General features: G+C 38.8%; 1 protein-coding gene across 2 annotated transcripts in view; it reads right to left on the reverse strand.

Annotated features, from left to right (window-relative positions):
- Nucleotides 1-14920, reverse strand: part of LOC145785438 (uncharacterized) — a 30450-nt gene extending 15530 nt beyond the window's left edge. For both annotated transcript variants that reach the window (XR_014291167.1, XM_082597095.1), the window contains exon 1: nt 14827-14920. The gene's annotated coding sequence lies outside the window, so the exon portion shown is untranslated. The remainder of the gene's footprint in view (nt 1-14826) is intronic.
- Between the last annotated feature and the right edge of the window lie 11125 nt (nt 14921-26045).

Below are 26045 nucleotides of genomic sequence, written 5' to 3' on the forward strand. Positions count from 1 at the left end.
ACGAAGTATTCTTTTTTCTTTCAAAGCAAAAGACGATCATCATCATGCCTGTTTAGTGCTTACAGTTTGGTGTACAACTACGGTAACTTGGTTCTTAGCAATATAGGCGGGTCAATATATGAAAAATATGGGGGTAACCCCAAAAAAATTTATACAAAAGGTTTTTTTGTTCTAAGTGTATGATTAGGTTGTACTATACCCCAGAAAAAAAGTCTACAAAAATCTGACCCCGGGAAAGTGGTCAATTTACATAATTTGAAAATGGTGACCCCCCCAAATTTTTCAATGTACACAAATTTTTTTTTAGTTCAATTAACACACTATAAATATATTAAACACATATAAACATGGTATCTATGCCAAATGAACATATCAGAAACCGTCTGTGATGTCATTATGATGTCATGGAAGACATAGGCGTCGATTTTTTAACATTTAAGAAAAAATCTGAGGGGGCAAGATGATAAAAAGTGTGAAATATGTACCCAAATTTGAACAGTTCCATAAAATTACACTGTCAAAGCACGGCGAGCTATAATAGAGGCCAGCGCATCGTGCACGCACGAGATCTGACTGACGGCCGATATGCTTTATGTAAAAAAACACGATTTTGTCACTTTCCTGGAACGTTATTAATAGTTAGGTGATGTTTCGTCAAAATTTATTAATTATTGTAATTAATATACAAACAATATCACATGGATATAACTTGATCATCATATGTTTTACTGTATTACAAATAGCATTTAGTAATAACAGCAGTTTTAGTAGTTTAGGTAAGCAAATGACAGTGGAATCGCTGCATAATGTTGATAGACCACAATTTCTACGAATCAGTTTTCTGCATTTCCCCTATTGACTTTAAACAGTACGTACTGTAATTCAAAAAATTCAAGTAGCCTACTGGATGCATAAAATATAAAACCATTAACAGTTTAAAAGCACAGAAAAACTTAAACATGGTAGAAATAAAGTACTGAGCATCATACATATCTGCAACTAATTTCCATGCAACATTAATAGCAATTTAAACAAAATCGTGCTGATCAATAGTTTTCAATTGAATCATGCCTTCACAGTATAATGCAGGTGAGCCGGACGTTGCTCAAACTATATCGTTCGTTAGATCGCGCTGCAAAAGATCTTATGTGTAGGCCTTCTAGACAGATATTACATCCAACTCTCCTATACAATCAGAAAATACAGTGAGATTAGAGCAGTAGAAACTAGTAAACAAAAATATGCCTGCTGGTAATTTTATCCAAGAATAGTTTTGAGTTTAGACAATAGACATATACACAAAACAATAAGCATGTAAGCAGTTCTGGCCACATCAAAATGAGTCAGTGTTCACCCTCTGAATCTGATATTGTATGATTATCTCTGAGTCATCAGTTGATGGAGGGAGAGGCACCTGGTGTTGGTTGATCAGGATCAGCGTTGGTCTCTGTAGTTCATACCATTGATAGTGCGATGTTCTTCTGCCATATAGTCACTTATAAATTGTGAAATTCTGTTTTCATATTCATCTGACAGACAGAGCTATACTTCAAAACTTTAAGCTCAACTCTTCAAATATCAACAGTCAATAAATTAATCAATGAAGCCAGTCTGCCTAGCCCTAGAGTGACTGCCTAAAATGCAAAAACAATAAAGTTAAACAAAATATATATAAAGCTGTAATTTTACAAAATGAACGAGTAGAAGAGAAAGTCAAATGAGTCACAATTATATTGTGATTTACTACAATAGAACTATAGAAGTGGTTAATTGTAGATGGTGAATGATTACTACTGATAAATGCAGCCATATAACGAAGTAGAAAATACTTACTAAATAAATACAGTAGAAATGTTGTTTAAAAACATTAAAAGTTGCATGGAAAGTGAAAGCTTACCTGGAAAAATATACAAATAAACTACCAGGCATTTTTATAACATCAGATCAGCTAAATAAAGATTCAAAGAAAGATTATGCCTTTAGCTATCAGCATGTATAGACTATATTCTACGAAAGTTTTAGCACTTTCAATGCACTTTCTTTTGAGCATCTGGGAGACTGTAACAGGGCATAGTTCTTTAAAAATACATTAGCCAATGTGCGACAATGAGACAATGTCATGAAAAAGCAATGTCGTTCAGATATGGATAGAAAGTTACAGGAAATAAATTTTCGACACATTTCGCCAACAACACTTGTAAAAAAGATGTAACAAAATACACACCACTGTACAACACTATCCTTAGGACGTGTCAGACCACCTCGATTTAATTTATCAACATATGAACCAAATCTTTCATAATAGAAGTATGTGTCTTCTGCAATAGCACATCCATTCTTCAACTCAACATATCCAGCAATATAAACCATTGCAATTAAAACCTCTTCTGAAACTTTCCCTTCCAAAGCACATAAGCTATCCAAAATTTCAAGCTCACTTTCTACAAGATCACGATTACAAGCGGCACAAGCATGACCTTCGGCAACATCAAACTTTAAATCTAATTGCAGTGAGAGCTTCGCATGTTGAATTCTTACCTTTTCCAAAACTGACTGAGCAGTAATGAAATAGGTACCTCCAGACCCTTGTCGAAGTTTACTGAAGCACTTTTCTAATGGGTCTGTTGTAAACCAGCCAAAGATTACAAAATCATTTCCACATGAAAGTAAATAATTTGCTAGATCTACAAAACCATGGCATATATGATACAAGAAGTTGGCAGTATCTGCCGTTAACTGACGAATTCTGACTGAGCCAGTTTTCTTCATTTTTTCTGCCATGCTTGCAACGTCTAGCAAAAACTGTAGCCTTGGGTCATCGGGTGACCGAATCACTGCCCTAGTTGGATCGTTAAATCTCACATCAGTACCAAGTCTTCTGACATTAAGAATGTTCCATAATTTAATGAAAATTTTAATAAAATTTGCTGTACCTGCAACAGGAAGATGTTTCAGTTTCGGATGAGTTTGTAAAGCGGCGACAGTTTCATCACAAAACACCTTCAGACAGGTTGACACCTTTTGCCTCTCAATTGGTTTTGGAGAAACAGCCACATTTGTTAACTTCGAAAGCTTCAGTAGATGATTTGTTTCCATTTCATGTAACCGCTTTAGATCACTCCACTTTGCAACCTGACGCTTACCATCAAATTCAAATTCCAGCTCGCCACACTTTTCAGTGAGCCAGTTATTTCGAATACATTTCATAACATGAACATAATCATACAGCAAAAATGTTCCTTCATCTTTGAGCCATGGTTTCCCCTTAACCGTGTTAAGTTTCCTAAAACATTTTTGGTTGGTTTGATGCCCATCTGCAATAATTGCTAAAATGTTTCCACCAGACTGATTGATACATTGCAAAATAGGTTCACTTTGACTGATTAAAAAATCTGATGTCAAATTACTCACTGGTAGAACTTTTGCCAGGAACTCCGGACCACCAAACAAGCACTTTACCATCATCCCCAAAACAGTTTTTGCTAAGCATTCTGGATGATCTGCAGCTTTGCCGAATAGTGTGCCACCATGGTATGTGATCATAGATTTAATATATACTTCATCCCACAACAAAACACAGTTACGTTGACGCGCAGGTAAACCATCTAAAACATTTTTTAAGAAAGCCAAATCAGTTATGTTATCCACTTTCGAAGTAATACGTTTCAGTGTACTAACACTCGGGAGCTTGTAATCTTCACGAAATCGGTTGTATAATGATCTTGACAATGCGAAATATTCAAATGCTCTAGTGACTGAATCTGGTGAATAAATAGCTTCCCCAACTTTCTCTTTTCCCATGGCACTCAGTTGCTCAAAAATGATTTGGGTTTTGTGGTTTTATTCTTTATGTTTTAAAAATCGAATAATTTCATGAAGAGTAGACCAACGATTGCAAGAAGTGACTCTGTTTGCTGAAAGTGCGTTAACTGTACATGAGGATCCACAGTGAAATGATTCATAGGTTAAATCACTTTTTATTTTGATTATGAAATGTGGTACACCTTGCGTCATTTTTTTTGACTGAATAATTTTACTTTCATCATCACTGTACACAAATAATTCTGAATCATGTAACTTCTTCTCAACCTCATTCAATGTAAGCATATCAGCCTTTTCAAACTCTGCGATCTCATCTGGCAAAACACTTCGAACACTGACAGAAGATTGTATTGTTTTTCTGCATTTGGGAGGAGGTGAGGACAAACAGCTTCTTGGAGTATTGGGAAAGACACTTGGGGGTTCACTGGGGCGCAGTTTTCCACGACAAGCAACCATCTTGCAATCATCTGGCCAATGTTTGCGACAAATCGCTGTGTGTTTCGTTACTACTAAATTTGAACGCAGTATCATGGCTATCCATTTCTTTTTGTCTTCCTCATCCTGTGGTAACTTATATATGGACACAACAATCCCAGTAGACTTATAATTTGAATTGCAGTTTGGTACGCAACACTTTAAAGGCATTTTTTAAAACAGAGGAATTATCTTTCATGCAAATTAATCAGATTAGTAAATCTAAATAATATCAAACCATGCATGTTAACCTCTTTCTACTGACATGCAGATCATGAATTCTCAAGATGTATGTATTGCAAAAATCAAAACATCTCGAGAAATAAATGAAAGCATAACAAATAAAGATCCTTCATCATGCATGTATTAAATGAAGATGCTACAAAACTAAACAGTTGTTGAAACTGGGCAGTCAATCTATTAAAAATTGTTGTACTACCAGTATAGCCTATTGAAAGTTACTATTTAAGTTAGTTAAGATTTGTTAGAACTCTATACAGTAAGTACGGTAATCCACACAAATTAATAACATTACATTCTACAAAGATTAGCTTTGGTACTGGTATTTAAGAAAATAAATGTAATATCAGTGAAATACTTTTTTGTGAATATTGATATGTTATCTATAAGAAAATGGTGAGTGGACAGAAGACATGTTGCTGGCAAGCAAAAAAATACGGTACATGAAGATTTGTAATATAAAGAATAAAGTACAGGTAAACATTTAGTATCAACATTCAAAATTGACTGAAGCTGTTAAACTAACTTACCAGTAGTGAGTAACATTGCATACAACTGAACATATAAATGGAGATTTATTAAATAGGCCTACTCTATTTGCTAACTTTAATAAACCTGGAAGAAATACAATTTTCTGCCTACTTTACCCACAACATGCTACAAGGAAACTGGGCAGAACTTATTATTAAAGAAAACATAGATTGGTAATGGCAGTTTGTTGTGAATTTTCTGTGTAACCAATGACTTCATGAACAGATAAAAGCTCCTTGAAACAAAAACATTGTAGCTTATACCTAATTTTGTTAAACTAAGCTGCATAACTGTAACTGCTTCAGCTTTTCATAAAGTTTGTAACTAAACTTCTACTTTCTGGCAAAGATGCATAGTTAGTGAACAAGTTAAGGAAAATATAAAAAATAAGTTCAGTAAAACTAGAACCTTAGCATAAAGTATAGACTATAGATGAAACATCTTCCTCACAACTGATTAAGTTAAGAATAGGCCGTCAGTCACGTTTGAAGTACGCGCGATGACCTGGCCTCTACTAGAGGGCGCCATGTGTCAAAGCTACAAAAAAGAACAGAAAAGCAGGGTGGCTGCCCCCCAAACAATTTCTACTGGGGGGAGCGCCCCCCTGCCTCCAGGGAATCGACGCCTATGATGGAAGAGTATATGCACTAAACGTCAGAGAATGTCAGACATGAAGTACCATTTTTCAAGTTATGATTGTTACATACTAGTAGTCATAGGCGCCGACTCCGGGGGGCGGCGCCCCCCCGTGAATTTAGCTCGGGGTGGCTGCCCCCCCGCAAATTATTTAAAAAAAATCCTAAAGCAAATGTTTGTAAGTTTAAATTTGCGTTAGTTTGACCTTCATTGCGGATCGATCTCAATTAAAACATCTACTTGTTGCAACAAGAGCGCTGCTCCTAAGATAACAAAAGAAACAGAAGTACGGTAGCTGATAAACGCCAGCATGGTCAGCGCTTCCACTTTTGTGGTAATTACCACAATTGCGGAATTTTCATCATGCTTGTGGTAAAAATGTGGTAATGAAAAATTTGTGGTAATTTTGTGGTAATATGGAAATTTTGTGTGGAAATGTTGCCAAAATGTGGAAATTGTAAATTTTGAAAATTTGACATAAAATACTATCAATAAATAAGAGCATTTAAACTGTTGTCTTCCGAAATCGAACAGATATGCAAAAAACTACTTATAATAGCATGCGACTAGCATGTTCCGCTGTTTTCGGTTTGATTTTGGAATGCATCCTGAATTTTGACTCTGACCGTAGGGTGACCATATTCATAGTCAAGATGTCTTTCAGATTCTAGCTGCGGTGTCAAGTACCGGTACAGTACTTTGCTTACTTATTTCGGACGTTTTAATAGCTGTTAATAACCGGTAGGCTACTGTTAATAAACTGAGTAGTTGTTTTAGACCTTATTTCACACTATATAGTGTAAATAGAGCCAAATAATAGCGTTGCCAGATAAGGAATTCTGTCATAATTTGAGAAAAGTTTAAAGCTGTTGAAAACAAAAACTTGCATTTTGGAATTTTTTTTTAGTTCTGAGTAAAGATCAAAACCCTAACCTTATTCCTAAGTCTAATCATTACCTTAACCCTTCCTAACTTTAATCCTAACTCTGGCAATACCTGATTGTGACCATGGCAACAAGTGGGTAAAAATAGCCACTTTGTTAATGTAAAAGTAAGTCGAAATACGGTTAAAATCGGGAAGAAAATCACAGCAAAAATGTGGTAATCTGAGGACAAATGTGGTAATACAAGTGGTAATCTAGCTTTGTAAAAGTGGAAGCACTGAGCATGGTGCCGTTGAAGCATAGCAACAATGATTGAAAAACGTTTTTCTTGATTTCTTCCACTTTGTGTTTTCTTGGGAGTGTCAATAACGAGGTGCAATTTGCTCAGTTTAGTATCTACCCGTATTAAGAGCTAAAGTTCAAAGTGACTAGGATATAATTCGAAGTAGCCTACAGGCCTCGAAATTCGTTTTTGTTGACGGCGGACAAACGTGTCCGGTCTGAGCAGCTATCTCGGCGGACAAATCAAGTCTCACGGCGGACACACCAGTTTTAGCCGTCGATCGTCATGCTTAATCACTTTATCTTGATAATCATTCTTCGCCATTTCAGAACTATAACTACGGTTTTAGAAAGCTTTTTAAAAAATCAGTAAAGTCACTCTGAAAGGCTTTCAGACCAACGACTTGCGCTTGAAGAGTCAAAGCGCCGTGTAGCTGGTCAATACGCCGCATAACTGATTAACTTCCCCTGAACGAGGTCGTGTGGCTTATTGCGTCACAATACTCTGGGCAGGAGTCGGAAAATTTCTACACCAACGCTACTATTTTCTGCTGTGCAAAGTTTCACAGGCTTTTCTTTAAGTTTATTTTTGCGTGTCATGTGAGCAAAAGTGAATTTTCCTTGGGTCTTTTCTTTCTTACTGTAATACCAAAACTTAACAAATTTTGTTGCATCTTGCTGTAATAGCCTACTCGTATAATCTAATTTAGTAACCAACCTTGCCGTATCATTATTACTCGGAGATCAAAGCCAGACAATGTGACGTAAAACTTGACCTAAATTGCGCGTGATTAACTGATTAGTGTAGAAGTACCGGTACTCCTATCGATTCTTAGCGAAGAATTCACCTTTGTTACGCTGATTCAATGTCATCAATCGTTGAAGCAATGTAAAAATCGAAAGTTTCCCTCCTTGAATGGAAGCTAAGGGATGCAGCATTCACATTTTCTAGATGCGCGCTAGAATGCGCTGGAAAATATATTATTGCAACAATTGTTCGTGCTATGCAATGACGATTTATATCGCTAGTTCCTGTGTTATTTCTCGGCGGACAAATATGACCGATCTAGATGGTACTTCCCGCGGACATCACATGCTGTGACGGCGGACATGTCCGCCGTGAATTTCGAGGCCTGAGCCTACATTATGAAGCTTGGCAATATACAATGGCAGATAGACGCAAACAAACATCAATGCTGACAAACAAACATCAGCATTTTGAATGTAAGCAATCAGTCGGCTAGAAAGTTTGCCCCCCCGGCAATTTTCAAAACCCGGCGCCTATGCTAGTAGTCATCACAATTATCATTGGTACTGTCTGTGTCGTCTTGATCCAATGAAAGGACATTGTTTGGGTTTTCACAGGACACAAGTTGGCATTGTCCACAAGGGTCAGGTCTGATGGACATTCTCGAAACTGTTTATGGGGACAATGCAGTAAAGCATATGATGGGTGGCAAAGCTGTGCAGAGAGCTTTGCGGGGCCACCTCTTGATAGAAAAATGCTTGAATGGATGCTGGTCTCTGAAATGATGGATAGTGATCCCGAGTTAGCTGGTTCAGTGAAGTCGTGTGAGGACATGTACACCTTGTTGATAGAAGGAAAGACCACATTGGAAACAGTAGCTACTTTGGAGACAAATGCTAAACTTCAGCAAGCACTTGACAAGAAGAAACTTGGCTTGTTTGATAAATCCAGGACAAGTAAGCTTTGGATTTCTTACATAGAACATGGTCAAATGTACACGAATGCTGCTGATGGCAGATCGAATTGGTTCCTAGGATAGACATCTTAGTGCTGTTGCCGAGTGCTTACCAATATTTGCTGCTGCAGGGCACCACAACTACTTGAAATCAGCATACTTGTACTTGCAAAACATGCAAAACCTCAAAATGAAGGACCCTGCTGTCTTCAAGAAATTTCAGGATGGATTACATGTCATCAGGTGAACCGACAAAGTCTGGGCTGGCCTTGGTTCGGACCTTGTAATTGAACAGACATTGATGAGATCGCTAAAGACAACCGGTGGCTTGACAAGGGGTAGTGGAATGAGCGAGGAGCAGCAAGCCTTGTGGGTGTTATCCTCACCAGCTTGTTCAGAGTACAATCATGCGATGGAGGACTTCAACAAGCGTAGCATTTACAACGAGTGCACAGCATAAGGAAATGAGTGGGGCAAGGATGAAGAGAGATCAGGCCGACCTCGCGAAAATCAAAGAAAAGCTCCAATCATTCAGTCCATTTTGTGCGGATACAACGCTGAGGAACATCATCACTGGAGTGATTGCGAAAGATAGCGTAAATGTTGATGACTATCGAACAGTCGAGAGGAAAATCTTAAAAAAAATGGAAGGTCAGCCAGTTTTTACATATCATATGCAAGTAAACGGAAGGACAAAGTGAAAACTTTACGTGATTCATGTTGCATCAAAGTTTCCCAAGATAGATCCATCGATCCCACCCTACTTTTTCAGAGACTTTTGGTCATATCGAATGCAGATGACTTTTCTCTATAGTCCAGTCGCTGAACTGAAAAAAATGGTCAAACCCGGAAAAAAATAATACCAAGCTGAAAGTTTGTCAGGAGGTTCGATTGGTGATGTGGAACCACCAAAAAAAAAGCCCCATGAATCCCCCTTGGGAATAGCGAGTTTTGGCCATTTTTCCATAATGGCCGCAGCCCCCATAAGCCAAAAATTCGAAATCGTCTAAAATTGATGTTTTATACCTCATTCGAAAGATAATTTCATACTGAATCACTTTTACAAAAGAACTATGGTCAAAAAATGCACACATTTGAAGTTATTAGCCATTAAATGCGGACTATAAGGCAGAATCCACCATTAGGCTTTAGCCTGGTGCTTTCCGCGCTAGATATAAAGTCAAGTGAACAGCACATAGATATGGGTGACTCCAGACGCAAGCGCGACTATGATGATTATGTAATGTTTAGAGATTGGCTTGAACAACGCAATCCATTTACTTTTTCTGATGAGCATCTACATTCCTTGACATCCGGCTGGGTTTTTATATCTGGAGAAGATTTGGTTAATTGTGAGAGATCAGAGGAGATAGGAGCAATCATTCAAAAAACATTGGATGGTCAAAATTTAGCAACTGCAACTATTCAACACAAAACCTGCATTAAACCACTTGAGGTACTTGGAATTTTTGTAAAGATAGACAAGGAACACATAAATGTCATTCCAATCATTCATTTTACAAGACTGGCCGCTATTGCAGAACGTGAAGACGATGTTGAGAAGTAGCCTACTTTTCATTCGAAATGATACCATATCCTCCTTCACTGTTGAAGGATGGACTTATGAGGAAAGCTGATAAAGCTGCTTTGAGAACAGCACTGATGAATGATACAGAAGCTGTTGGTAATTGGACCAGATTGTATGTTGTTGATGGAGGTGCCCTACTTCACAGAGTCAGATGGTTGAAAGACTCAACATTCGCTGAATTGGCTCAACTCTATGTATCTTATGTTAGAAGACACTATGGTTCTGCTCATGTTATGTTTGATGGATATAAATACGCTTCTACTGTACAAAGTCATATGAACATATTTGACAAACTGCTAGTAAAAAGTGTCCAAATATTGAAGTGGCGTCTATCAATTCTGTACCAGCTACACAAGATTGTTTTCTTTGGAATGAACACAACAAAGCTCTATTTATTGATCTGATTTCTGAGAGTTTGAAGAAAGATGGACAGCAAGTAACTACGGTAACTGTGATGATGATGCTGACACTGAAATTGTAGAAACAGCAATCAATCTTTCTGCAAGCAGACGAAATCCTATTGTTGTTGTAGCCGACGACACAGACATCATTGTTATGTTACTTTATCATTGGAAGGGAGATTTTCAAGATGTTGTATTTTTCCAAGAAAGGGCTCAGATGGGAGGGTCTGCTACTATTCGGTGAGTCCGATTCGGTGAGTCCGATTCGGTGAGAGCCTTTTTCGGTGAGAGCCTTTTTTGGTGAGAGCCCTATTCGGTGAGTTTTTTGAATTTTTTTTTGAAAATTATTGGGTACCGTAGCCTAATTAAAACCCTTAACCCCAAACCCCCTAACCCCCAAAAAACCCTAAACCCCCAAAAAAACCCAAACAAAAGTAAGCTTTCTCAAGCTTGTGAAAAAATCTGATGAACTGAAAGATTTATCCATAAAAATGAGTGATGTTTGGGAAGACCAAGCTCAAATTGCAATGTTAGCAGAACCAACCTTTGTAGCAATGTATGGTGGAAAGAAATTTGAAACCTTAACGAATCTCAGGTTAGTTTTAATAGTATTGGCTCAGTCAGTTATTGTATAGTGTATACATATGTATTTCTCACTGAAGATCACTTTATATTACCCTAGTAGCCTACAGAAAATTAAAGAACCACATAACAAATCAGCATTTTAGCACGAATCTCAAAGACATTGCATTTGTGAATAAGGGTGCAACATTTTAACTAATTAACGCAAAAGAGACACAATTTAAGATAATTTCCTTGATCTTTTAAACATCCCTGTAATAAGTTATTATTTCATATACCTTCCATTACTATTTTACTTTGAACATAGTGATAGAAAGTATATGGAGATGGCAACCCAGGGTGTGTTGGAACCAGAAAAATGCCACCAACAAGCAGAGCAGCTCATTACCATGCTCTTCGTGCACATCATCAAGTAACCATATGGAAATTTTTAAGCAATAGGGAAATAGAGTCAAAGGAAGAGGAGTGGGGCTGGAAACTTCAAGACAACAATTATTCTCCAATAATGACGGACAATAAAGTTTCTCCAGAGTGTCTCCTGCAGGTTATAAGATGCAAATGCCAATCAACGAAGAATCAGTGTGGTACAAAGAGATGTTCATGTAAGAAGCATTGCCTCAGTTGTGTAGCAGCATGCAGTGGTTGTCATGGTGAAGGATGTGAAAATAAAGAGGTAAATAGTTCTTCAGTTCAATGTTTTCTAATTTCTTGGACAATCAAGCATTTAGTCAATTAAGATGAAAATAAGTGTATAACGCCATAATTCATTACAACAGAAGCAAGTCATGTGACCATCATTTTAGTTGTTTGGAGTGACTTCAACTATTTATAGGCTATGTCAGGTGACATGCAGTCAGATCAGATATTTCATAAAGATCAATGTTATTAATTTTAGATACTCGAAGTTTTCGAATCAAGTGATAATGATAACGACGATGATGATAGACGGAATATCTTTGATTTATTCTAATATAAAATATGGAACATTTTTCATATTTTTTTTACATAATTTCTACAGTTTTACTATTTACCGGTCAACATTTTTCAGTGTGGTGTATTTTAATGTCAAAAATATGTTAATATTGGTTTGGGAGTAATTCAGGATAAAATATTCCAAAAATTATAGATTCAGCAATTTTCTACACCTACAATTGGTTTAAATTTTCCACTTTTATGGAGACTTTTTGTTTATATATTAAGTTTTCCTAAATCAGTTTGAGGAGTAACTTCGGATGGTAAATTGTACACTTTTTCGTAAGCTCTAGTTTAACCATGGAGTAATTCATTGCTTGTCACTGGATTCTGCCTTATAGTCCGCATTTAATGGCTAATAACTTCAAATATGTGTATTTTTGACCATAGTTCTTTTGTGAAAGTGATTCAGTATGAAATTATCTTTCGAATGAGGTATAAAACATCAATTTTAGACGATTTCGAATTTTTGGCTTATGGGGGCTACGGCCATTATGGAAAAATGGCCAAAAATCACTATTCCCAAGGGCGAATCATGGGGCTTTTTTTTTGGTGACTACACATCACCAATCGAACCTCCTGACAAAATTTCAGCTTGGTATTATTTTTTTCCGGGTCAAATCATTCAACGACTGGACTAGCTAGAGGAGGTTCTAGAATACGAACTGAGCCCATTCCCACCTGCCCTGTTTGAGACAAGCAACATTATGAGGAAGCCAGAGAAAACACAGCTTGCTAAAGCAATCGATGAGTACGCAAGCAGCCTATCTGATGAGGCTGTTACCAACGAAGTACCAGACCGAGAAGTATGTCCTTGATGGTGGTTCCCTCATGCATCGCGTACAATGAACGAAGGGAAGCACATACGGCGCCATTGCGGATGGCTATGTCGACTTCACCCTACGCAATTACGGGATGGCGACAGTCGTTTTCGATGGTTATCGTGATCAACCATCAGTGAAGGACTGCACCCACCAACGCCGTCAGCAGAAAAATCATCCAAAAGTGAGCTTCACTCCAGCAACAGTCTTCACTGGAAACAAGGAGGAATTCCTGTCACAGGGCTGCAATAAGCAAGGGCTGATCAACATGATAAGCAACAAACTGCGAGAGAAAGGCTCCACAGTTATAAACGCTGAAGGAGATCCCGACTATGATATTGTTCAGGCAGCTATTGCAGCTTCTGAATACCACACTACAACCCTGGTTGGAGAAGACACAGATCTCTCGATCCTTCTCCTCTATCATATGGACAGTCGGAAGAAGACAATGTATTTTCGTTTGGACAAGAGGTCAAAAGATCAGAGGGTGTACAATATTAATACCCTAAAGGAATGTCTCGGACAACAGCTATGTTCTCAGTTACTCTTCATCCATGCGTTTACAGGATGCGATACCACCTCACGAATCTTCGGAATAGGGAAGAGAACACTCTTTCAGAAAGCCACCAAAGACGACAAAGAGCTAGAATCCTTGGCACTTGCATTTACACAACCTGGCCAGAGGGTGGATGCTATTGAAGAGTATGGCAAACAGTTAATGGTTCTACTCTATGCTGGAAAGCAAAGCGATTCGCTGGCATCTTTGCGACATTCTGTGTTGAAAAAGAAAGTAGTTTCAGTGTCATCCTTCGTTGCGCCAGCCCGACTCCCACCAACTGCATCTTCTACAATATTTCATTTCCTGCGTGCTGATCGATCGATCTGATCTGTTTGATTTGATCTAATCTGATTGATCTGAATCGATCTGATCTGATCGATTGCACGATCGCTTGCACAACACGGCGATGTACATGTAGGAGGTACGGATTTCCGTGTACCTCTGCTTGTGGACAATGCCAACTTGTGTCCTGTGAAAACCCAAACAATGTCCTTCCATTGGATCAAGACGACACAGACAGTACCGATGATAATTGTGACGACTACTAGTATGTAACAATCATAACTTGAAAAATGGTACTTCATCTCTGACATTCTCTGACGTTTAGTGCATATACTCTTCCATCATAGGCGTCGATTCCCTGGAGGCAGGGGGGCGCGCTCCCCAGTAGAAATTGTTTGGGGGGCAGCCACCCTGCTTTTCTGTTCTTTTTTGTAGCTTTGACAGTGTAATTTTATAGAACTGTTCAAATTTGGGTACATATTTCACACTTTTTATCATCTTGCCCCCTCAGATTTTTCTTAAATGTTAAAAAATCGACGCCTATGTCTTCCATGACATCATAATGACATCACAGACGGTTTCTGATATGTTCATTTGGTGCATAGATACCATGTTTATATGTGTTTAATACATTTATAGTGTGTTAATTGAACTAAAAAAAATTTTGTGTACATTGAAAAATTTGGGGGGTCACCATTTTCAAATTATGTAAATTGACCACTTTCCCGGGGTCAGATTTTTGTAGACTTTTTTTCTGGGGTATAGTACAACCTAATCATACACTTAGAACAAAAAAACCTTTTGTATAAATTTTTTTGGGGTCAAACCTTATATTGACCCGCCTAATACAGCCTGCTTAGCCTTTTTCATTTGAACATAATGTTGAAAAGAATAACTCAAATTCACAATAAATAAATGTTCAGGAACACAAATAGTTGTACGTACTACTTTAATTTTTAGTCATCCATATTTTCATAAAGTTGGATCATTTCTTCAGCACCGTGTACCTCACTGACTGCAGTAGCTGATGCAAAAAACATTACCGGTACCTTATCATTTTTGTGTTGCAGTGTGGACCATTTATCGAGGATCCCAGTGTCTAGAATGCCACCGATGTCGTCCCCTGGACATGTCGTCCCCCCGATGTCGTCCCCTGCCGATGTCGTCCCACGTCGATGTCGTCCCTGTTGCCAGATGTTCAACTTTTTTGTCCTCCTTTTAAATGTAGGTAAAAATTATGGATGTTCGAAACGAACTTATTCAAATCGAAACGAAATTTTTCTACTTTTTTCTTTTGTTGGTTTTGTTCCTGTACTCTATTGTTAAATTTATTATTACTGTTTTACTCGTTACAATATTGTTCAACTCATCATGACTTATACAAAGAAAAATTGAATTGAAAACAAAAAAAATCTTTCTTGCCCTGTTCTGACTCCTCATGAATTTCGCATTGATCTTTCGTCCAAAAAACATGGATTTCATGTTCCTGCAATCAACACAGTGGCGTAGCTAAGGGGGGGGGGGGCAGACCGCCCCGGGCGGCATGTCTGGGGGTAGAATTTTCAGACTACGATTTTTGATTTTGATTATAATCTGATAAAAAAACGCATTTCATTTTCGCATACTTTTTCTTGAAGGGGTGGCAAAATCTGAATCCGCCCCGGGCGACACATTCCCAAGCTACGCCACTGAATCAACACTCAATTTCTTTTCATGAACATTTATTTTGACATCGCTATCGTAGCCCACTGCAAATTGGTTGGTTGGTTTTAAATCTTTATCCTCGGACTGACAAAGCCTTGATTGGTTATTCCTGGTAGTTACGCGTACTTGCAGTGGCTCTTGACGCAGGGCCGGTCACCGAGATCGGCAGAGTGAAGTTTTCCGATTGTTGAAGTGTTGTTGCCGAGAAATTATTCCATTCACTAGGTGCCGCTGAATGGAGAGCAGTCCTGAAATGCGTTGCTCAAGCGCACATCCCGAGCGTCGAGCTTGCGCCGCGTGATCTTGAGCCGCGTGATCTTGAGCCGACGCATAACCACTGAGCTAACCGGGCGGACAATAAATAAACGCAATAAAGGGCGAAAATAAACATATCTAACCTACGACAAAAAACACAGAAACAGCTAAAAAAAACATTAATTATGACATGCAACAAGTGTGGTTCTACGTTATCTGGTAATGTAGGCTAGATTAGAGATGTGCTTAACTGTTAGGCTACTTTTAAATAAGTAGGCCTACTTTGAAAATCTGAACTTCTACTTTGAAAGCTAAAACCATGAAAGCAGAAAAAAGCTAAGCTAGAGTAAACCTGATCAGTTAACATGTGACTAAAAAAACAATTGTGTAAACCAGGGTGGTCCAAGACTGCGAACATGAAGGGCCACATTAGGGTCTGTGAAAAACTCCACGGGCCGCATAGTGAGAAATGATAACGCGTTGCTGAAAGTAGAAACGTTGTTAAATAAAAACTTAACTAGGTTGCGATTTTGAAATTCTTTTTTATAGATTTCGCTCTGTTTTAGCTATATTCTTACTGTTAGCAGGCTATGAATATTAATAAATCTTTAGACCACCCTGGGCTGTAGGCCTAAACGATATAATTTTAATTTAGTTTGTCTAAAAAAAAAGGTCAAAAGTTGAAGGCGATTAGGTTAACTAGCAATTTTTTTAACTGTTACTTTTCATTTGCTTATCAATTTACTTTTCAATTTGCTATCTGTTAATATGAGTTAAGGAAATTACCTGTTACTTTTTAACGTTATGTTACTTTTCGCACATCTGTAATGGAGACTTATAGTGACGTATGCAGGATTGCCTCAAGGGTGGGAGCCTTTCGAATCGAATTAAAGAAACGCCCAATTGCTAATAATAGGCCTAACCAGTTAGTTAGACTACATTGTAAAAGATTTGCCTACACAGGCTACTCAGTTTACATTGACGATAATTTTTTTAGTTTGCTGATCAGCTTGGTCACATTAGATAGGCTACATTTTTTATTGAAAACAAACAATATGATAGCCTATAGCCTAACTTAACTCTTTTGATGTCGCATAGCTGTAATGTTTTAATTAGACGACGTAGTTGAATTACTTAACCCAATGAACTGCGAGTACAATAGGCTTATTGATTGTATTTTCGGTTGTGTGGCCTGAGTAGGATCGATATAATTTGACAATTTTTTTAAGAATAGCCTAATGCCACTTCATAGTTTAGCTTTACAGAAAATACTGTTTGTGCACGCTCAGGAAAATAGCCTAAGTAGGCTTGACTGGGCTATTTTATGTCTTGATCATCATTCAAGGCATTACTTTTTTGCATTGGCCAATTGCATGATAACGAATCCAAGCAAAGAACATAGCGCTTCTGCTTAACAATAATGTTAAAACAAAGGTGCCACGTTACTGCACTGCATTGATGGTTCGCATTTGTTTTCTATATAGTCTATAGGCTACTGCTTTCTATATAGTCCGCCTTGTTCGCAAGCCAACATAGGACTAGCCTACTTAGAAAAAAAAGCTAATTGTTGTAAGCGGACCGGTATTAGCTTAAAATTTATGCTACAGGCTAGGTCAAGATAAGCACATAATGACTGCAAACTAACTTTAGAATTTGCTCTTTTCTTCATTTCTGTTATGGTAATTTTCCATTGATAACGTATTTTCAGACACACAATTAAACGGAAGTGAACAGAATTACGAGCCACATTTTTACGACTTCGTTCCCCTAGGCCGTAGCACTGCAGTGGCGTAGCCTACCTAGAGTATGGCAGGCATGGCTCGAGCCATGGGCGCAAAAATCGGTTGGTAAAAATAAAAATTGTGACTTAGGCTATACTTTCTTCAAAATCTAATTTGCGCCCAACAAAGATCAAAAAGGGTCACTCTTTTACTGTAGTCATTGTTAAACAATGGACGTTGGAAAAGCAACATTGTGCCTCTCCTGGCTCACTTTGTGTTCAGTCAGTAACAATTGGAATCAATCAATCAACCAACGGTTTAATTGTCAGTAACAGGAACATAGTAGGCTACAGTACATGTTTGAAATATGCAAGTAATATACACAATGCAAAAGTTACACACGTTCCCATACCGACAGGGAGACAACGAGACGACCTAGTCATTTGCCACCCTACGGAAATGACGATTTTGCCATTTAAAAATTGGAAGTTTAGTAAAGTCGCTAAGCAGCGATTAGTTGAAGCTTAGAAGTAGCTCCAGAACTTACTTATTCATTTTTATAAGAATTTATAAATCTAATCTGTTGTATGACTTCAATTTGGCCTGACCAGACCACTCAGTCTGTTCTAGGAAAAAATTAGCATTGAAGTATTATTGAGCCTATAAGCATCATTATGTGAAATTTTGAGACCAAGAATTATGCTAGGTATGATTTCTTTTACGTGCTGCGCTGACGCTGCCTAGCACTAAGTGACTAAGCAGTCTGAAGTTTTGAGGTTCATTGCCAACTTCACAAGCTGTGCTTTATAAATATACGGTAGGCTACCGTACTTTTACCTAACTTCCTCAAGTTGTCAAACGGATAAAATGAACGCAATTCGTAGTAGCCTACACACCAATGTTGGGATTTTCGCTATCAGTTTCTTCAATCTCTAGTTAGCATAGTAGGCTATAATTAACCCAACGGTTACAAAACCCGCCGACATGCCAACAAATGTCGGCGACAAATTAAATTAATTAATATTAGTTTTTGAAAAAATCTGCCGGACTTGGGACGTTTTATTTTTATCCAGAGTTATCAGACAAAAATACCCCTATCTACAGGTCGGTCACTGCCGGTTGCATCAACACAGTGCTCTATTGAGATGAATTTTAAGTTGGCTAGGCCTACGTAAAGGACTACGAAAACATTTTGCGTATGCCTAGGCTATATATTGTAATTATCGACCAAGGATTTTTTAAAATTTAACTTTTACTTGCTTTTTTAGACCCTGAAACAAACCAATAGGCTACAAAGAAAAAGAAAAGTAGGGCTGAAGGGCGAAAGAGACGAAACTTGCAAACAGCAGAAGCTGAAAAGTCAAGCAGACAAACTTATGTCCGTTTTGTCCAATAATTTACTTGGTAGTAGGCTACAGTAGGCTATAGCCTACACACACAGCGTCAGATGAAAAAGTAATAAGCCGCGTTGGTTAGTTTTTATGTTAGAAATAACTTGGAAAGGCGCAATAGCGCAGCATTCTATCAAATTGATTAGCTCTGCAGAGAACAAAATTTGCATGACGAAACAATCTCACGGGACTGCCTTTGAACATTATAAAACGGCAATAATACATTGATTTATTTTCTTCACGATTTGTTCATAAAAGACTTGTATGCAATATTTAACTTAAATTGTTAAAAAGGGCGCACATTTAAACTTTGCCATGGGCGCCATTTTGCATAGATCCGCCACTCGTAGCAGTGAGCTACCGTGTCCGTAGGTTATATTATTTTAAAGAAATAATAATAAATAAACAAACTGTTCACTCGGTTGTGCAAAACTGTGCACTCGTCAGCAACAAAATAATTAACCCTGGCTAGCGGACATTTGAAAAAAAAATTAGCCTAGAAATTAATTTTTATTTTTGAAATTAAAATAATTTGTTTGTTCATCTGAACAAAAAAAATGTTTGTTCATCAACTAATCCCACCAGTTGTACCAAACTGAAAGAATAACGTAGCCTACCAAACTGAAAGAATAACGTGAGCATTGACGCTCGAGCTGAAATGCAACAGCCCGGCGCATTTTGAAGTCTGTTCGGCAGCATGATTCATGATCACTCACCGGAGACGACATGGGCATTGACGCTCGAGCTGAAATCCAACAGCGCGCCGCATATGAAGCTTTTTTTTGGCGGCTTAAATTATTGCGCGTCTCGATGTATGAGGGTACGACATCGGGGGTACGACATCGGCAGGGGACGACATCGTCGCCACCCCAGTGCCTTAATACCGTGCAAGCTCTGTACAAAGTTAAAAACCTAGATTTACGGTACCTAAATTTGAAAAAAAAAAAACTTAAAACCCAGATGTGGTCAAAAAACCCCAGATCTAGGTGGAAAAACCAAGCTCTGGCATCCTTGCTTGTGAGTGTCAACTGTCACGTCTGTCAAGATGAAAAGCTCAACAATTAAAAAATCCCTTAGGGATGCCATACTCCCAACAGATGTCTCAAAATCCAAGGGATTTTTTCTCCATCCTATTATTATTATGAAGACTGCTAATCCACATCAATATTGGAACTGGCAAATGCAATCCACAGCACTTTTCATTGGGCTGTCATTTATTACTACAATCACTTTACTACATGTGTGCTTCTCTTTGTATTTGTTGTGTGTTTTTTTTGGTTTTATGGCCGTGCTAACTACAGACATATAACCTACCACATTATTTACTATTCAGGCACGTTTTAAACCTTTCAAGGTTTTTCCACCTTTTTCTGTTCATTTAACGTGGTGGTAAGTTTATATCGACTATTGTAGTTAGTACTTAGTTAGTAGTATCTTTTTCATCATGGACCTGTTAGCTGTTAATGACGTAAAATAAAATGAATGCATGAAATTTTTACGTGTGGCAACATTGGTCACAAACCACAGTCTCAGAGTTGCCAGAACAAAATTTTCATGATCATCATTAGTTCTTTTCTCGTATTGAGTGTTGCATACAAATCGCCATTGTTCCAAACCAAATTTAAAAAATGACAAGTCAAGTCAATTTATTTTGTTTTAACAGTGCCATATATTAACAAACAATCAGAGTAAAATGTAATTGTTAAAACAATGCATTGTACAACTGTTGGTTAGATTATGGCGCAATCAGGATGGTAGCGAATGACAAATGCAACTCAAAAAATGACAAATCAGGAGAAAAAGTTCCAAATTATATTTTTAAGCTAGCTAATCAATACAAAATGCTTCATAATTAGATAATGTTGTTGGATGCTTGTTTTTATACAAAGATATCCTAACATGCAGCCAGAGATGTTGTTCCCGACAATTTTCACCAAATCAAACGTCATATAAAAACCGTTCAAGTCTACTGAATATTACGTCATGGAAATTCCTAAAGCATGTGCCAAAATTGCACCATCGTTCATAAGACCTGTTTGGACCTGTTTGGGCCTGTTTAAACAGGAAATATTACATCAGCTTAAACACCTGTTGGAATGACTTCATAATTGTCTTTCATTTATTGCGTCACAGTTACTTTCTACGTGAATTTGAGATATTGATATCTATTCTGGTCATTCGTAAAATGATTGTTTGAAAGTTGGCCGCACCTTTAACTGTTGGCTTAGTGCTTGCTAGCTGGACAAAAGTTCCGTCTTTTATCCAAGTAATCTGTTGTGTAGTGACAGTTTAAGTGGTGTACGCGTTGCACCCCCTCGTTTTTGGTAGCCGTGGGCTAATTTTTACAGAAATACACTGTTTGAAAAGAAGTTCAAGTGTGTGTTTCTTCGGTCATTATATGCAGACGAAAGGATCCGGGAACTTTAAGTTACAATTTTCCCACGAAGAAATTATGGTTTACCACTGTGACCATAAAAAATAAAAGACGATTTTGTTAGCTGGTAGGCCAAGAAGCACTTAGAAGCATAAAAAATAAAAGACGAAGTTTGTAGTTGGTAGGCTAAGAAGCACTTAGAAGCAAAGAAATAATAAAAGAAGATCTTATTGGTTGGTAGTCTAAAGAAGCAAAGAAAATTAAAGACATTTCTTCTCGGTAGGCAACTGAAGAACTTTAAGCTAAAAAGTAAAGACATTTCTTCTCAGTTTGGTACAGAAGAAAAATAACTTTGACATTTATTGGCAAGAAAGAAGATTAAAGGCAATCCATCTGTGCTTGAAGATTCAAGTGGAAGAATCCAAGCAAGTTTTGTGGACGTTTGGACTTCACATACTCGTACAGCTACGGTATCGTGCATTTAAATTCTTTTTTATATTTTTTACGGTCTTTGCAGTTAAGTTTTTTATAACTACTGTAATTTTGTGTGTTTGTGTAACTTAATTTTTTAATTGTTAAATTTAGCCCTAACATTTAATATGTCTACACTCGGTGGTGACAGGGACTCGACCGCCGTCGACTCGACTGAGTTTAAGCCTAATGATGTTCTTTGCGGTCGGGCAGGCCATTCTGGGGAGGGACCCATTAACGATGAGGCTAAGTCAGTTCGAGAGGCCCGGCATCTTAGACGGGATATTTTGACTCAAATTGGGAAACTTTCTGTGGCCCTAGGTTCTTTGAGTGATAAGCAGGAACTGTTAATTTTTAGATCTAAGTTATCTACTTTAGAAGAGGAATTACGGCATTTCCATGCTCTCTTGAGTAAAATTTTTAACTCTGCAATCTTGGCAGAACTTCGTGATAGAGTAGATCCCGAATTTAACTCGTTAAAAAATAACTTCGAACAAAAAGAAAGTGAGTTCTCAGATAGGTTGGATGCTGACATACATCCTGAGGATAGCGCCTCAAATGTAAGCACTAGGATGTCTGAGAGCTCGTCACGGATAGTTGCACAAATTAACCTACAGTTAAGACGAGAGGAGCTCCAGATCCAAGCTGAGGCCGAAGCAAGAGCTGCTGAGGCCATCGCAAGAGCTGAAGCCATACGAGCTGAGGCTGCCGCACGAGCAGAGGCTGCCGCAAGAGCTGAGGCCATACGAGCTGAGGCCGCCGCGAGAGCCGAAGCTAGAGCTGCTGAGTTCGCACTCAAAGACGCTCAGTTGAGGGCCGAACAACGTAAAGAGGTAGTTTTAGCTGAATATCGTTCTGAGTTGGGCTCCCGGCGTAGCTCTAGGAAGGGCTCTTCTAGGCATTCCAGAAGTGAACATCAATCACAGTTTAATTTACCTAACCTTTTCCACACGCCTGTTCAATCCGTAAGTGGACCTGTACAATCCACATGTTTTCCAGCTGTTTCAAGAGGTCTCGGGGCCGCGGCTAAGGATCTTCCGAAGGCTGTAGAGCCAAGGTCTGCAAATTACAACCGAACTCCTCCCCCAGAGCGTACAGGTCACGGGGCCGCCATTAGCAGTAATGCTTTGCCCCCTTCACAGTTTTCAGCGCCGCTAGTTTTTGATCGCCCAGCTACACGTAATTTGGGTGGTTGTGAGAGGCGTATCGTGTCTCCTGATTTTAACGTATGTGAGGATCGTGATCGGGCTGTGCATGTGACTGAGCCCACTCAGCCCATTAAGGGATATAGCTTGTCTTCTCCCGCTAAATCGAGTTCTCAACAGCAGGATTGCTTTTTTGAATACCAAAATAGTAGGACGTTCTTCGATAAGGCGGCCTTGATTGGTTACGATGGTAATAATATGCCATTTGTCTTCTTTAAAAATCGTGTTATGGCCTTGATGGCAGCTTCGCCCTTTAAGGGAACTCGTTTGACTTTGTTGCAAGCAGCTTGTGTTAGAACAGCTGCACAAACGATTGCTAATTTGGTTTCCGACACTCCTGGCTTGTCAGAGGAAGACAGGATAGAAATGTCGTTAGCTCGCTTGTCCCAACGTTTTGGAGTTCGTGGAGGTCTTTTCGCAGAACCAGAAATTAGAAAGTATCGCTATGGTAGCAAATTGACTTCTATCTCTTCCAGTGATTTGAAAGAGTTTAAAGATGAATTGTCGCAGTGTTTGCTTTACGCGAAAGCTTATGGTCAGCGTGATAAATTAGAAGGACGTTTTGTTTTGGATTTGGCTAAGCGACTCCCGTTTGACGCTAAGCAGCGTTATCTTGACTTTTTAGGTGATCAGTATGGTAGCACTGAGGAACCTACTTTTCAGAGTTTGTTTGATTTTGTAGTACGGGAGGCAACGCGCAAGTCGACTGATTTTAGCATTATGCTAATGGGCGATTCTGGTGAGTCGCAGCATTTTAAAAAGTTTGGCAAAGGAAAATTGCCTTCATGTCCGGTTAGGCAGACGTCGGTAAAACCCCATGATAATGTGATTTCAGGGAGTTCGCAGTACTCGACTGCTGTTGGCGCACCGCGCGGCGGTGTGGCCAGACGTAGTGACATACCGGCATGTTTTTGTTGTTCGTCACGTGGTCAAGTTGAATATCATTTTTTGTCTAATTGTAAAGAATTTTTGCGCTTGACACCTAAAGATCGGAGAGATGTCATTGTGAAAGCTGGCAAATGCTTGAATTGTTTGCGCCAGCATATGGTTAGAGACTGTAATCATGCAAATAACTGTCGTAAGTGTGGACCTACCAATGATAGGAAACACTATTTTCTTCTGCATGATTTTTATGTGACGTCACGTGATTCTCTGGATTCGGTCGGTAAAGATGATGCTGGTGCCAGAGTTCCTGTGCGTAATGTTAAGATTGGAAATGTTAAAGCAGCCTTTAACCGCATTACTGCTGCTCGTGTTTTGAATCCAATGACTGGCAAATCGAAGTTGGTGTATTGTCAGCATGATCCTGGTTCGCAGTTGACCTTTGTTTCGAGTGACTTGGTGTGCGAACTTGGCCTTAAACCGTATGATAAAGCGTCGTTTAAAATGGATACTCTGGCTGGTCAGAAACCTACTTGTGCTGACCTTGTTAAACTCAACATCCAGTCGTTAGAGACTGATGAACTGTTTTGTGATATAACCTCGGTGGTTAACCCAGCTTGGGCTGACGATGTTAAAACTTTACCCCATAAACAAGATTTAAGTGGTTTCCGTCATTTCCATGACGTGAATATGTTTCATTTGAATGATTGTAGTACTGTAGATGTACTGATTGGCAATGACAACGCTTATTTGATGTGGACAAAAGAAGAACGTGTTGGTGAAAATCGCAGTGAACCGCATGCTTTACTCACTCCTCTCGGTTGGTTGGCTTGTGGTGGTAAGTCACCCTTAGTTGAAAGCGTTGCTAAAGTGTGCAGAGTGCAGACGTCTTCAGAGTCGGATGTCATCTCTGGCTTTCAGCGTAAAATTCAGTCTCGTGATATGGAAATAGCAGACCTGAATAAAGTCATTCAGGATTTGACTTTGCAAAATGAAACCTGTGAATTGTCTCGCAATGATATTTTGGCTAGAGAACTTGTCGAACCGAATATTGAGTTGAAAGATGGTCGATTTGAGATACCTGTTCCGTTGAAGGAAGATATTGATCTACCTAACAATTTTGTGTTGGCGTCAGATAGAGCTGCTGCTTTAAGAAAGAAAGCTTTAAAACAACCTGAACTTCGTGATTTCCTTACTGACACCATGAAAGATCTTAAATCTAATGGCTATATTGAGCGCGCGGGTGAAGCAGGAAATGTCAAGGGATTTGAATGGTATTTACCATACTTTGTGACGTCACAATTAAAAAAACGCATTGTTTACGATGGCAAGTCTGAATTTCGAGGAACTTGTGTTAATGATGTAATGTTTTCGGGTCCTGACTTGTTAAACCCTCTTGTAGATGTCTTGGCAAGATTTCGGCTTGGCAGATTTGGTTTCGTGGCCGATATGACCAAGTACTTTTTTCACATTTTGGACTCTTCAATTCGTAAGCCCAATTTCATTGAATTGCTTACGTACTCCAGCAGTGCCGTTCGGATCGTGAACGAACGCCCTTTGGTACCTTTGAGTGACGATCCTAGGGATTTTACTGTCATCACCCCTGCCTCACTTTTGACCCCATACTTAGACCCATACTGTGCTGTTGGGCAACCACATGATCGTGACCAATTAAGAAGGGATTATCGGTTCAATTTGTCACTTTCTCAGCAGTTTTGGAATAAATGGATCGATTTTTACTTGCCAGGTCTTCAGGGCCGGAAAAAATGGCTAAAAATGGCCGAGAATTTGGAGCCTGGTCAACTTGTAGTGGTAGGTTCTCTCCAAGACATTGGTAAACGTGGGAAGTATCAACTTGGGAGGGTGCATGAGGTAGTTCCACAAATTAGGAAAGGGAAGCCTGTGGTTCGTAGAGCCAAAGTTGCCGTCTGCAACTATGATGAGAGTACGGGGAAAGTGAAAGTAGACTACGTGTTGAGGGATATTTCGTGCCTCGCCCCCGTAAAGAACACCTAAGTGTTAGGGTTTGAGCCTGGTTTTGTCTGCGGTGGCCGACCCTTGTCTGAGCCCGGAACAGTCGGTTATTATCGCAACTATTGTATATAGCGTCATTTTAGCGTGTACCTATGGTACCAATTTCATGTATCGTCGTGTTTATTCTTATTGCTGTTCATTCTTTGCATGCCCTTTGTATTTGCGTATTAACTTAAACGTGAGTGATTCAAACAATTTGTGTATCATGTGTTTTTATTCATTGGCTCACAA

This window comes from Aplidium turbinatum, chromosome 16 (assembly GCF_918807975.1).
Source record: "Aplidium turbinatum chromosome 16, kaAplTurb1.1, whole genome shotgun sequence".
In the NCBI taxonomy this organism is placed as follows: Eukaryota; Metazoa; Chordata; class Ascidiacea; order Aplousobranchia; family Polyclinidae; genus Aplidium; species Aplidium turbinatum.